The following is a 14,998-nucleotide window of genomic DNA, read 5'->3' as shown; positions in this document are numbered from 1 at the left end:
CTCTTCAACGGCCGAATAGTAATCCCGAAATCAATAATAAAAAAAAAATGACAATAAAAAGCATTATTATAATAATGAAGACTGTGGTCCTCTGGTACTTTCAAACAAGTCTACTTCCTAATTACTTTTCTCCACCGATCGTTTTGGTTTATTGTTAAATTTTTTGATCTCAACTATAAAATGTATAATCGTTACGGCTGCTTTACCATTACTGATTGTTAGTTTAGAAAATAAAATGCATGCATCACTACTCAGACTATTTCATGGTCCATAAGATAATTTCAGGGTAGAGTTTGCTTCCATTTTTTTTTTAACAATTTTACTCTGTATCTAATTTTTTCCTATTTTTTTGTTGTTGTTTTATTTGCACTAAGCTGACAATTGCCTATATGTTGTTTATATTTTATTTTACTATCAGCTGCAATATCATTACTATTATTATTATTATTATTATTATATTATTATTATTATTATTATTATTATTATTATTATTATTATTATTTTCATCATCATTATTATTATCATCATTATTATTATTATTAGATTATTATTATTATTATATTATTATTATTATTATTATTATTATCATCATCATCATCATATAATTATTATTATTATTATTATTATTATTATTATTATTATTATATTGTTATTATTATTATTATCATTATTATTATTATTATTATTATTATTATTATTATTATTATTATTACCATCATCATCATCATCACATTATTATTATTAGTAGTAGTATTATTATTATTATCAGTACTATTTTTATCATTATTATTATTATTATTATTATTATTATTATTATTATTATTATTATTATTATCATTATTATTATTATTATTATTATTATTATTATTAGAAAAAAAATAATGAAAAAAATACAGCATCAATAACTGCAGAAACGGTGGTTCATGGTCATTCAGAGTTGATGCTACCATGAAACGATTGCTTTGTGCTTTAATGGATGTGAAAGCCTGCTCAAAGGAAATACCGCCTTGCAGCTCTGTTAGGAATTTACAAAGCCCATACATATAAACATTATTCCAAACATAAACGCATTCAGTGTGCACTTGCATGCTACATTGGTGTGATTACTTGTATGTATCTAAATGCGTGTGCGTGTGCGTGTGTGTGTGTGTGTGTGTTTGTGTGTGTGTGCGTGATAGAGATAGAGCATGTGTGAATATATGTTATGTACATAATTATAAGGATCATAGCCAAGTGCAATTTTTATAAAACAAATTTATACTTATGCAGTATTCTGCAGCCGCAATACATACACACAAATAAAATTTTTACATGTATACATATAAATATACGTATATATATATATTGTTCGTCTCTTCGTGTATTTCACGTTATTTATATAAAGGTCTATTATATATATATATATATATATATATATATATATATATATACATACATACATACATACATACATACATACATACATACATGTGGAGGCACATGGCCTAGTGGTTAGAGCAGCGGACTCGCGGTCGAGGGATCGCGGGTTCGAATCACAGACCGGGCGATGTGTGTGTTTATGACCGAAACACCTAAGCTCCACGCGGCTCCGGCAGAAGGTAATGGCGAACTTCTGCTGGCTCTTTCGCCACAACTTTCTCTTACCCTTTCCTCCTGCATCTTGCAACTCACCTGCGACGGACCGGCGTCCCGTCCAGGTGGGGAACCTATACGCCAAGGAATACGGGAAACCGGCCCTTATGAGCCAGGCATGGCTCGAGTAGGAACAAACGTATATACATACATATATGTGGGTGCATGTCTGTACGTAAATATGTGTATGTGTGTATGTGTGTGTGTGTGTGTGTATACAATGTTTGAAGTAATGTAGAGATATTGTATATTGAGAAAGAGGAGGCAGTCAGAACTGACACCTATCTATCTTTTGTTTTATATGTGTTTGTGCGTGTGTGTATTAAGTATAATATGTATGTATGTATGTATGTATGTATGTATGTATGTATGTATATATATATATATATATATATATATATATATATATATATATATATATATATAGATATATATATATATATATATATATATAAAGAGAGAGAGAGAGAGATAGTCAGATGTATGTATGCATAGATATATATTATTGATATATATATATATATATATGTATGTATATATATATATAGTTCTATATTTCAGAGATTAGGAATTGTGAACAGTATTTACATTATTTACATTTGACGGATATTTGTCTTTATCTTGTTTGTTGTTAACACAAAGTTTCGGCTGATATACCCTCCAGCCTTCATCAGGTGTCTTGGGGAATTTTCGAACCTGAGTTCTCATTCCTAAGGTCCTTTTCGATGTTATTATTATTATTATATTATTATTATTATTATTATTATTATTATTACATTATAATAATAATAATAACAATAATAATGATGTAATCGACTTAATCCCCTCTCCCAAGCTGCTCTCGTACCAAAAATTATTATTATTATCATTATTATTATTATTATTGTTGTTGTTGTTGTACACAGCGACTATTGATTATAAGCTGTTCTGATTTTCATGTTTTTTATGGTGGTTAATTTGAGACTCATCAGATGTAACTTTTAGATATTTGCTCGATGTATAATTAGGTAACCCCATACCCATGTACAAGCAGTGGAATTTATTTTTACCTAACTAAACCAAAATATAGTATAGAAGCATCACATAGTCATGACCGAAGGAGGTAGTAACAGATATATTACCCTCATAGGCGCAGGAGTGGATGTGTGGTAGGTAGCTTGTTTACCAACCACATGGTTCCGGGTTCAGTCCCAATGCGTGGCACCTTGGGCAAGTGTCTTCTACTATAGCCTCGGGCCAACCAAAGCCTTGTGAGTGGATTTGGTAGACGGAAACTGAAAGAAGCCCGTCGTATATATATATATATATATATATATATATATATATATATATATATATATATATATTATATATATATATATGCGTGTGTGTGTTTGTGTGTCTGTGTTTGTCCCCCTAGCATTGCTTGACAACCGATGCTGGTGTGTTTATGTCCCCGTTACCTAGCGGTTCGGCAAAAGAGACCGATAGAATAAGTACTGGGCTTACAAAAGAATAAGTCCCGGGGTCGAGTTGCTCGATTAAAGGCGGTGCTCCAGCATGGCCGCAGTCAAATGACTGAAACAAGTAAAAGAATAAAAGAAAGAATACTTCTTTGAAACCCATAAAAAAAAGCATGAAGAATTATCCAGTTATGTCTGGCAATTGAAAAAAAGAGAAAAAAACACTTTCCTTTACAACATTAAATGGAAGGTTGTTAACAGATAGAAACGTCACAAATTCTAGGTTTACACAGTCTGGCCGCTATTCAAATTCTAATCTGAAATTTTTGAAATATGTAGACATTTATACCGATATATCAAACCCACCTGATCTTTACCATCATTAGCAGATTAAATAGACACGATGAAATATCTTACCATAGTGGGTTGCAGTGTCTTCTCCACTTTCGATATCTTCATATTGTGCTGCAGTTTCTTCTCCCCTTTCAAAAACTACTCGTAAATTTACGTGTTTATACAACTGACATACGTATGCGTATATAAGGCGGCGAGTTGGCAGAACCGTTAGCACGCCGGGCGAAATGCCGAGCGATATTTCGTCTGCCGTTACGTTCTAAGTTCAAATTCAACCGAGGTCGACTTTGCCTTTCATCCTTTCGGGGTCGATAAATTAAGTACCAGTTACACACTGGCGTCGATATAATCGACTTAATACCTATGTCTGTCCTTGTTTGACCCCTCTATATTTAGCCCCTTGTGGGTAATAAAGAAACGTATGCGTATATTTAAGTCTGCGCGCGTGTATTCCAATATCATATTTATTATCTGCTCTTTATTACTTTTTTCTCCTTTCCCACCTCTCGCCCTTCTAGCTTGATTTCGTTTTTTTTTTGTCTTTATTATTTCTATTTTACTAAACATTGTTATCATATTCTTTTTTCTATGTTTTTTTAATATCATTTTATTGTTTCATACACTTATTGTAATATTCCAGGAGAGATAACATTTTTGCATGTAATGATACTTACACCCCATGTAACATAATGTCACAATGAAAGTTGTAATTTCACATTTTACATTAAAGAAATATATAAAATTTAGGTTCGGAAAACAAACAGAATTCTGCTGTAAGCACCGTTCGTGAAATCAAGAGAGATGTATATGCCGTGGATTTAGAAAATTATAAAAAAATTATTAAATGTCCTTGCTTGTGAAATTCATGTATCCAGCTGGTGAAAACGGTTTTTTTATAATGAAACGACTGTTATGAATTGACATCTATCATTCAATTGTTAATTATGTATATATATATATATTGAAAAGGTTGCACGACCCAACCAAAATTTTAGAAAAATGAATAAATAAATGAGTGGAAACTTTACCGGTGAGTGTGTTAAATTATAAGGTACTAAAAGAGAATGACTCTCCACAGACACAATACACACACACACACACACACACACACACACACACACACATATATATATATATATATATATATATATATACAGTGGTACCTTGACTTACGAGTGTCCCAATTAACGGGTTTTTCGAGATACGAGTCGTCTCTTGGCCGATTTTTTGCTTTGTGTTGTGAGCTAAAATTCGGGTTACGAGCCAGCTTCAGATGCCCCAAGGCCAGTTGGCGTAGCGAACGCCACAGTGAACGCCGCAACATCCGCTTCGCATCCCGTGTTTTATTCGACAGCTAGACAGACATACACGTTAGCAAGTGCAAAGATCATAGGTAGATCGATAGCTAGACAGACATGCGCGTAAGGACGTGCAAAGATTGTTAGTGGACTGTTAGTGGATCGTTAGGTATATGAACGGTAAAATGCTTACTTTGTTGTTGCATGCCACAAAAGTATCAGTGTTGTGCTCGCAATTGTGATTGTAGTTATTTTGCAAAAGTTCGTTTCCCTAACCATGGGTCCGAAAAAAGTGAGTGCGAAGGACAATGCTGAGAAGAAAAAGCGGATGGTGCGCATTGTATTAAAGAAAGAAATTATCGTAAAACTTGACCAAAGTGTGCGCGTAGTCGACTTGGCGAAGCAGTACGAGCGTAGCACTTCTACGATCTGCACCATACTGAAGTAGAAGGAGTCGTTAAAGGCTATAAAGCCAGCCAAGAGCGTTGAAATAATTTCTAAACAGCGGATATCTATCCATGAAAATATGGGGAGGTCTCTGTGGCTGACAGAGAAGCAGTTCGTTGAAGAGACTGTGACAGAGGCTATAATCTGTGAGAAAACACGAGCTATTTACGCTGGTTAACTGCAGCAGACCCCAGGCACTTGTACGGATGAGGCATCGGGCGAGTCGTTTAAAGCCAGTTGGGGATGGTTCCAGAATTTTAAGAGGACCGACATTCACTACGTTGTCAGACATGGTGAGGCAGCGAACGCGGATATGAAGACAGCTGAAAATTACTTCAAAACCATAGTAGCCAAAGAATACGTCCCCCAGCAAGTCTTCAACTGTGACGAGACGGGATTTATTTGGAAGAAGATGCCAAGAAGGACTTATATATCGCCAGAGGAGAAGAGGATGTCAGGCCACAAACCCATGGAGAGTAGGCTAACCCTTGCACTGTGTGCTATTGCGAACGTCGACTGCAAGATTAAACCGCTGCTTTAAGTCACATAAGATTCTGAAAGAAAATTACAGGTTGTGTAGAGGGCAAACCCGTGGGCGTGGGTCACCGGACAGTTGTCTGTGGAGTGGAGGAATTTTGTTCTTTGGTCCTGACGTTAACAAATATCTCTAGGAATATAACCTACCCCAGCAAGCCCCTCACTTCCTAGACAATGTACCTGTTCGACCACCTAACCTCGAAGATAACATCTTTGAAGAGTTTAAGTTTATAAAAAAAAAAGGCTCTCTACCTTCCACTCAACACCATCCCTATCCTGCTGCCCATGGACCAATTTCCATGGTGTATAAATGATCAAGATCATAACATTCCACCCAACTCCTGAATGGGACGCTAGTCCGTCGCAGTGTTACTCTTTTTTATAGCTGAGTGAATAGGAGCAACGTGAAATGAACCCAACGCACCGCCCAGTCCTGGAATCGAAACCACGACCTTTAATTAAAAAGAACATTTGAATCCACGGCTATATACTAAAAGCCCTGAATTCCAAATTCCCAAGTGCACTGCGGAACAATAGCGTAGCTGTGTTGTAAGAAGCTTGCTTCCCAACCATATGGTACCGGGTTCAGTCACATTGCGTGGCACCTTGGGCAAGTGTCTTCTTTCATAAAGCCAGCCAAGATCGTTAAAATAATTTCTAAACAGCGGATATCTATCCATGAAAATAAGGTGGTGCTCTAGCATTGTCGCAGTCAGTCAAATGACTGAAACCAATAAAAGAATAAAATAATATACATATCGATAAAGTATTAAGGGTGTTGGTTTAGTTAGTGGCAGTGAGTTCAATCCCTAGATCAGTCAAAAAAGTATATACTCTGCTTCAAGTTTTGCGTGCAAATAATATCACAATTAGGAGAGTAAGTAACATGAGAATACATCCTTGGTATGAGCAAGGCGGCTAGCTGGCAGTAACGTTAGCATGCCGGGCGAAATTCCGAGCGATATTTCGTCTGCCGTTACGTTCTGAGTTCAAATTCCGCCGAGGTCGACTTTGTCTTTCATCCTTTCGGGATCGATAAATTAAGTACTAGTTACGCACTGGGGTCGATGTAATCGATTTAATCCCTTTGTCTGTCCTTGTTTGTCCTCTCTGTGTTTAGCTCTTTGTGGGTAGTAAAGAAATAAGAATAATAATATACACAGGTGGATTTAGTAAAGGGTTCGGTTCGACATCCTGAGAACGTTAGAGAATACAACAGACATATGAAGAAGGTTGATGGGTACAGGGGCCTGAAATGTTGTGACGATAGCAACCAAGGTGAGGACATTAGTCTGAACATATCAGTGTTTAATGATGATCAGTCCTCATCTCAGAAATTCACACATAGATTGTGTTAACATGAATAAAATATCAGCCCAGTACTGTAATTTAATTGTACATACTCTCTCCCGAATTTGTAATCTAGAGTCTATATTAGAACTCAATATTTATGAAATATAAGAACCCAGTAAATATGTAGGAGGATATCAAAATAGGAAAATAAGTGAGCATAAAAAATCTTATAGTGTAAAGAGTCAATTTTTAGTACTTTAATCAAAGTCGGTATATTTAAGACGGGGAACTGGCAGAATTGTTAACGCGCCGGGCGAAATGCTTAGCGGTATTTCGTCTGCTGTTACGTTCTGAGTTCAAATTCTTCCGGGGTGACTTTGCCTTTCATCCTTTCGGGGTCGATTAAATAAGTACCAGTTACGCACTGGGGTCGATGTAATCGACTTAATCCGTTTGTCTGTCCTTGTTTGTCCCCTCTCTGTGTTTAGCTCCTTGTGGGTAGTAAAGAAATAGGTATTTTGTCTACCGCTACGTTCTGAGTTCAAATTCTGCCGAGGTCGACTTTGCCTTTCATCCTTTCGGGGTCGATTAAATAAGTACCAGTTACGCACTGGGGTCAATATAATCGACTTAAGCCGTTTGTCTGTCCTTGCTTGTCCCCTCTGTGTGTAGCCCCTTGTGGGCAGTAAAGAAATGGGTATATATCATTCATCATTTAGGAAGTAAAAGGGGGAATACAGGAAGCAGTTAATCACTTAAGGGAAACGGCTCATACTTTGCAATTCTTATATGAAACCGATGCTCACAAAGAGATTTCTTAGAAGCTGCACATTCCTCGTGTGTTGTATGTACTTTTTATAAAGCGGAAAGCAATCATGCGTTGAGGAAGGTAGAATAATAATCTTAAGTTTATATTTTCCTTTTTATCATTGGATAACATTCCTGATTGTCTGCTGGTATCTTTGAGACGTGAACGCAGCAGATCTAAACAATTAGACCGGAATCTTAATAAGATATAGCACTGGAATGTTATTCATTTTGTATGATACTACAGATTATGGGAGAAGAATTTCGCGTTTCATTCTTTGCATGTTTTTTGAGGTAAGGAATTACTGTTTTCACAGACTATAAAGACCTGCGGAAAGTTAACAAACTACTAAGACGCAGTTAATGGCGCTTGAAGTATTAAAGCTCATTAATTGGGAAGTTCATATGTGAAAAGAATAATGTTGGTTTTAATTTAGATAACGAGATTTAGATAATTGAATGTAGTGAGAATTTTTGGCTGATGCGTATAATACTAAAAAAAACCCAGCTTCTTTGGGATTTAAAATAGGAACTTTGTACCTTGGAAGCAGTTCGTTGGAATAATTTGTCCAGAGCACTGATGTGAATATTAGAACCAAAATATAATTTGAACTACGTAGAAAGCAAGACAATAATTTGAAGTAAAGCTATTTTATAGTGGTAGAATCAACAAGTAGATACAACCAGAATAGAGTCTATTTGTAAGACGGGTACTCACTCCGGGGTCATTTTTATCATTGATGGAAAACAGTCGGCTGAATTAGAAGCAAGTATTGTTAGCATAGCTACAACGCACCAGTCTTCGTCGTCGGTCATCACATCAGAAGGGAAGTTGGTGATAAAACCAAGGATACTTTCTTCAATTCAAGTTTCTTCCCTGCCATTACCGAAAGAGCACGGTTGTGAATATAAGAAACTGAAGCGACGTTCCCCAGAAGGGTCGCTTGAATAACATTATTCGATTGAATATGTAGCTTTGAGATCGGATAATATTTTTCATTTAAGACACTAATTTTTCGCATTAAGCGGTCACAGTTCGATTCTACAGGTATGTGATTAGAAAGTTTGAGGAAACAATCGCTGGACAGATTTTACAGGTAAGGCCAACCGGCGGAAGAACTAGAGGTAGACCGTGATCAAAATGATTGGATAATATCCATAGCCTCGGTTTGTTTCGCTAGGGGATCTGGGGACATTTTTAGACGGTCGTTTTTCATCCAAACTTCAGAAGGCTGTGTCAGAGGAGTCTGCCCTTAAAAGATTTACCTGAATATTGGGCTATAAAGATGGGTGGTTGGACTGACGGATTCGTTTTAGATAAAACGTTTCATTTTCAGAACTAAATTATTTGTTACTCAGAATACATACATACATACATATATATATATATATATATATATATATATATATATATATATATATATATATATATATTTATATATATATGTTATGTTTACACACACACACACATACACACACAAACACACACGCATGCACACATATATGTGTGTGTATGCTTGTATGTACATACATAAATACATACATTCATGCATACATACATACCTACATACATACATATCTATGTTTATATATCGCTTGAAGTAGGTACAGCTATATATAATAACGTGTAAAACATTGGTTTAAAACAATCCCTTGGATGGAAAAAAATTGAAAGTTGCGTCTGGGACTATAACATGTTCTATAGACATAACATACGCTCTACCAGAATACCAAAGCAACCTTTGGAATTTTTTTTTTAGTCCATTTTAGACACTGGTAAAAACGAAACTTCTAAATGGATGAGAAAATTTTAAGGACTGCATTGGTACACTGGTAGAATGTCTGTCATATCTACAGAAGATACGGGTTAGATTCTTAGGGGCAGCTTTCGCTGTTTTCCATGCAAGGGAAAATTTCTATATTCTACACGCTATTATTCGTAACTTTATCAACTTCGAGTTCCATCTTTAAAAACGATTTATTTCTCGCCTCTCAAAGTTTCTAAATTTTTACAATTGTAGCAATCTATCTGCGCTTGTAGGAAATTTGGCTTTGAAGGTAAATATCAATGAAGAGCATTCGTTATACCAAGTAAAGATCGTATGATCCTTTGACGATTATCATACAGAACGGAAGAAAAAACGTATTTGGAACATTTATCATCATTTAAATGGAGGCGTATGCAGATGATATTTGGTAACCGGGAAAAGGATTTGTATTATATAAACTGAAGTTTATTGATGAAGAAGTAGTCAGAACCGCAGAAATATGAAAGCCTTAAATAGGATAAAGAAGATGTATAGAATAGGTTTTCGACAGACCATTACTGAAGAATGCAAAAGAAGAGGCCATTGCGTACGATTAATTGACGTGATAAATCTTTGGCAAGAATCCACCGAATTTTTTCCTAACATCTTGTTCTTTGCAAAGACTGACACTGTCTGTAATTGTGTATTTATGTAGATTAAGAAAAAGAAATATTACGAGAAATAATTAAAAAAATTCAGTGATTTAATCACAAATTATATATCATACAAATGATATCACAAAGTCTTTAGTTTATATATGTTTCTTCTTTATTTCAATTTAAATATTGCAGAAGAATTTTCAAATAGGTAATAAATAAACGAAAACTATCTTTATTTTTATGATGTTACTCAGTTTCATAGTTCCATGTTTCACAAATTACGAAATTTTGTATCATACAAGCAGAAAGTAATTCAAGAGGAAATGCTTGATAACGAAAAGTGAGATGCCATCACTAATTGCTGATAGAAAATTACGTAATGTTTCAATGTCCAAAAAAGAACAGGTGAAAGGTTGAGAAGAATAACCAAGCTATAGCAATAACTATACAGTACTTTGCAGACAAGCATACCATTTCCAACCAACTTTCTCAGCGAGTGTCAACACCCTACTCGCGACCTCTTCCCACCAACTCTTATCTAGTCCGACCCAGAAGATTACACGTATTTCTCAAGAAAATTATATAAAGTTTTTCGACTGACAGCAACAACTTTATTTTGAACAATTTAAACGATACAATTCACAGTAAAAACACAAAAAACAAAAGGTATACTCCCAAGCAAAAGAATGAACGAGAGAAATTACTTGAGTGATAAACAGGACAATTTCGGCCCTTGCAGTACAATTCTCGCTCTTCTTCCCTAAAGGCACCCTCCAAACATGAATTCGCTGGTAGGAAAAGCAGTTGCTTAACTATGCGATAAAGAAATGAGTATTCCTACCTTAGCTGTTAAAGCGAACAGCGAGACAGAAAAGTTAACATTTAAGTATCTCGAAAGTCAAAAGATATTGTACTTCTCATGTCCATAAAAAGCGATTGCAGATAGTTCTTGCTCGTATGTAAAGGCATATCTCTTCCGTCGATCGACAGAATGCACGGAATCACAGGCATAGTATTCAAAATAGGTGAAGAAAGCACTCCGAACAGATGCATTATAGACCAACCCAACGCAAAACCAATTTCACAACACATTATACACGTATCATGGATGAGGATACTTATATCTCTCTTTTCCTTTCCGTGACCTGATATCTTGTAGTATCTTCAACATATCAGATTTATTCATTCGACTTCTCTTCATAATTATATTGTTGTTGTTGTTTGTTCCTTCTTGAGCCATGCCTGGCTCATAAGGGCCGGTATTCCTTGGCGTATAGGTTCCCCACCTGGACGGGACGCCGGTCCGTCGCAGGTTCGCTGCAAGATGCTGGAGGAAAGGGTATGAGAAAGTTGTGGCGAAAGAGCCAGCAGAAGTTCGCCATTACCTTCCGCCGGATCCGCGTGGAGCTTAGATGTTTCGGTCATAAACACGCACATCGCCCGGTCTGAGATTCGAACCCGCGATCCCTCGACCGCGAGTCCGCTGCTCTAACCACTAGGCCATGTGCCTCCACCTTCATAATTATACTATACACTTATTCGTCCCAAGCTGAATATTGCTAAATATTCTTACTGTCACAACAAAACAATTCAGGTTTTCTCTTTCATATTTGATGCATAATTTAATGTCATCCATATATATAGATATTTCTTTACAGCCCACAAGGGGCTAAACACAGAGGGGACAAACAAGGATAGACAAACGGATTAAGTCGATTATATCGATCCCAGTACGTAACTGGTACTTAATTTATCGACCCCGAAAAGATGAAAGGCAAAGTCGACCTCGGTGGAATTTGAACTCAGAACGTAACGGCAGACGAAATACGGCTACGCATTTCGCCCGGCGTGCAAACGTTTCTGCCAGCTCGCCTCATCCATTTATATAGCATGATATTTCCCCCTTTTTCTTAGCAAGCCCATAAGCACATCTGAATTTTTTTTATGACGCTGGCCAAAAGAATCAACACAATCTTGAGTTTCCCTTAAATACTTGTCTCTGGGTTTTCACATTTTCTAATATTTCCCTTCCACATTTGAGTTCGGCTTCCCTCAGTCTCACCAGAAACTATTAATCCTCTCGTGGGTCTTGTTGCTCCTCAGACACTCCAAAAACCAATAAGACCACTCATTACTGTATCCTTCCTTGTAACTTATCCAACCAACAACTATTATCACCCTTTTTATTTGCATTTCCCTTAGTATCGTTCTATCAACAAACAATACATTTGCAGTACCCTTTGCTTTCCTTCTGCAGCCCTTTTGCTTTTCTGGTAACAGTTTTACTTTCTCCAAAATCCTGTACATTTTATCAGAGACCTGTTAGAAATTTCTAGAGCAATGGTAAGCATGTAATAGGCCTATAATTACTGACTTATCCCACTTTTTTCTTTTTCCTTCTCGTTGAACACTGTTCTTCGTTTGGCATTCATGTTGGTGCTACATTTTCTATGCAATCATTTACAAACAGTTAAATGTAATTTTTGCATTTTGGGGAGACTTTTAACACTAAATACTAAATTAATAGTGTAAAATAACATAGTTTATTGTGATGATGAATTCTGTTGCATTATTTAGAATGCTTCTCAAAGTATTGGTTAACATATTTAGAAACATATATAAATAAATTATAATAATTAAGCAGGCACTAGAATATAAAATAATGGCGGGTAGTCAGAAGAAAAAAAATGAGGTGGAGTTATGTTGAAGTAAGAGGATCGTAATATAAGCCGTTCACCTGATTCTGAATGAGTATATATATATATATATATATATATATATGCATGAAATGCATGAAATTTTGATACAATATAAAGGACATAATGGAAATTAATATGCATCAGTCAAAATTTGCAACACCACTACATCACGCATAAAAAATGACATCACTCAAATAGCTGCCATTTTCTGCTTCGCATGCCCGTATTCTTTCCAAAACTTGCACCATAACACCCTCAAGAGTTTCAGACTGCACTTCTCTGATTTCTTTATTGATGTTCTCCTTTAGTTGCACTAGAATCTCCGGTTTGTTTATGTAAACCCTCTCTTTCAGCTATCTCCACAAGAAAAAATCCGGGCTAGTCAAGACTGGGGAACGTGAAGGCCAATTGACATTGCTGTAACAGGAGATTATTCTCTCCCCAAAGCACTGCCATAGCAACTGCATTGTTTCTTTCGCAGTATGAGCAGTTGCCCCATTTTGCTGGAACCATGGGTGAGGTCTGCTTTGAATGGCTTTCACATACTCCAGACTTGACTAGCCCGGATTTTTCTTGTGAAGATTCCTGAAAGAGAGGGTTTACGTCAACAAACAGGAACCCTGGTGCAACGGAAGGGGAACATCAATAGAGAAATCAGTGAAGTGCAGTCTGAAACTCTTGAGGGTGTTATGGTGCAAGTTTTGGAAAGAATACGGGCGGGCGAAGCAGAAAATGGCAGCTATTTGAGTGACGTCATTTTTTATGTGTGATGTAGTGTTGTTGCAAAATTTGACTCACATATATTAATTTCCATTATGTCCATTTGTAACAAAATTTCATGCATTTATTTGTAAAGTTAATGAAGTTATTAAAAATTGAAACTAATCAGTTACTTTTGGGACACCCTGTATTCACAGCCCGTAACTTAGCAGTTCAGCGAAAGACCGATAGAATAAGTAAGAAGATTTACTGTTAATGTTCTGGAAGCGAGCCACTCGACTAATAATTCTTCAAGACGGGGCCTCAGCATAGCTGCAGTCCAGTGACTGAAACGAGTAACAGATAATGTGTGTATGTGTGTGTTTTGTGCGTTGTGTGCGTGTGCGTGTGTAATGTATGTATATATGTATGTATGTATGTATGTATTATGCGCATGCATACATGCATGCATACTTACATAAATACATACATACACACATATACATACACAAACACGCACATCAAGTTGTCAAGATTAACGGATGGTTAATTGTAGTTAATTTTGAAGAGCAGATTTAAGTAAGGGAGGTAACTCTTAGATACTTAGACAACCCTAAGAGGTTTTTTTTTTCCTTTTTCTTTTTTGTTTCTTCATTTAGCGGAAGGGTAAAGTGAAATAAGAACGGGAAAAATTTAGGCGACAAAACATGTACTGGCTCTGTTTGTAAAACCAGACAAAAAGTTATTATATAATGATATAACCAACCACATGGTTCCGGGTTCAGTCCCACTGCGTGGCATCTTGGGCAAGTGTCTTCTGCTATAGCCCCGGGCCGACCAATGCCTTGTGAGTGGATTTGGTAGACGGAAATTGAAAAGAAGCCCGTCGTATATATGTATATATATGTATATGTATGTGTGTGTTTGTGTGTCTGTGTTTGTCCCCCCTAGCATTGCTTGACAACCGATGCTGGTGTGTTTACGTCCCCGTCACTTAGCGGTTCGGCAAAAGAGACCGATAGAATAAGTACTGGGCTTACAAAGAATAAGTCCTGGGGTCGAGTTGCTCGACTAAAGGCGGTGCTCCAGCATGGCCGCAGTCGAATGACTGAAACAAGTAAAAGAGTAAAGAGTAAAATAGTATATCCACATACATCTGTGTGTGTGTGTGTGTGGTGTGTGGTGTGTTCTAGGATAAATAAGAGTGAAACGTCTTAGCACTAGTTTCCGGAGAATTTCAACAATAATTACGTTATTTAAATAGAGAAATATATAAATATACAAAAGTAATGAGAAAAAGATACCAAATTATTTGAGATAGTGGATTACAGTGTCAAATATGAGATATATAGCAACAAAAACCTGAAGATAACTTGAAGATAA

This window comes from Octopus sinensis, linkage group LG1, assembly GCF_006345805.1.
Source record: "Octopus sinensis linkage group LG1, ASM634580v1, whole genome shotgun sequence".
In the NCBI taxonomy this organism is placed as follows: domain Eukaryota; kingdom Metazoa; phylum Mollusca; class Cephalopoda; order Octopoda; family Octopodidae; genus Octopus; species Octopus sinensis.
Note: the sequence above shows the minus strand (reverse complement) of the source record.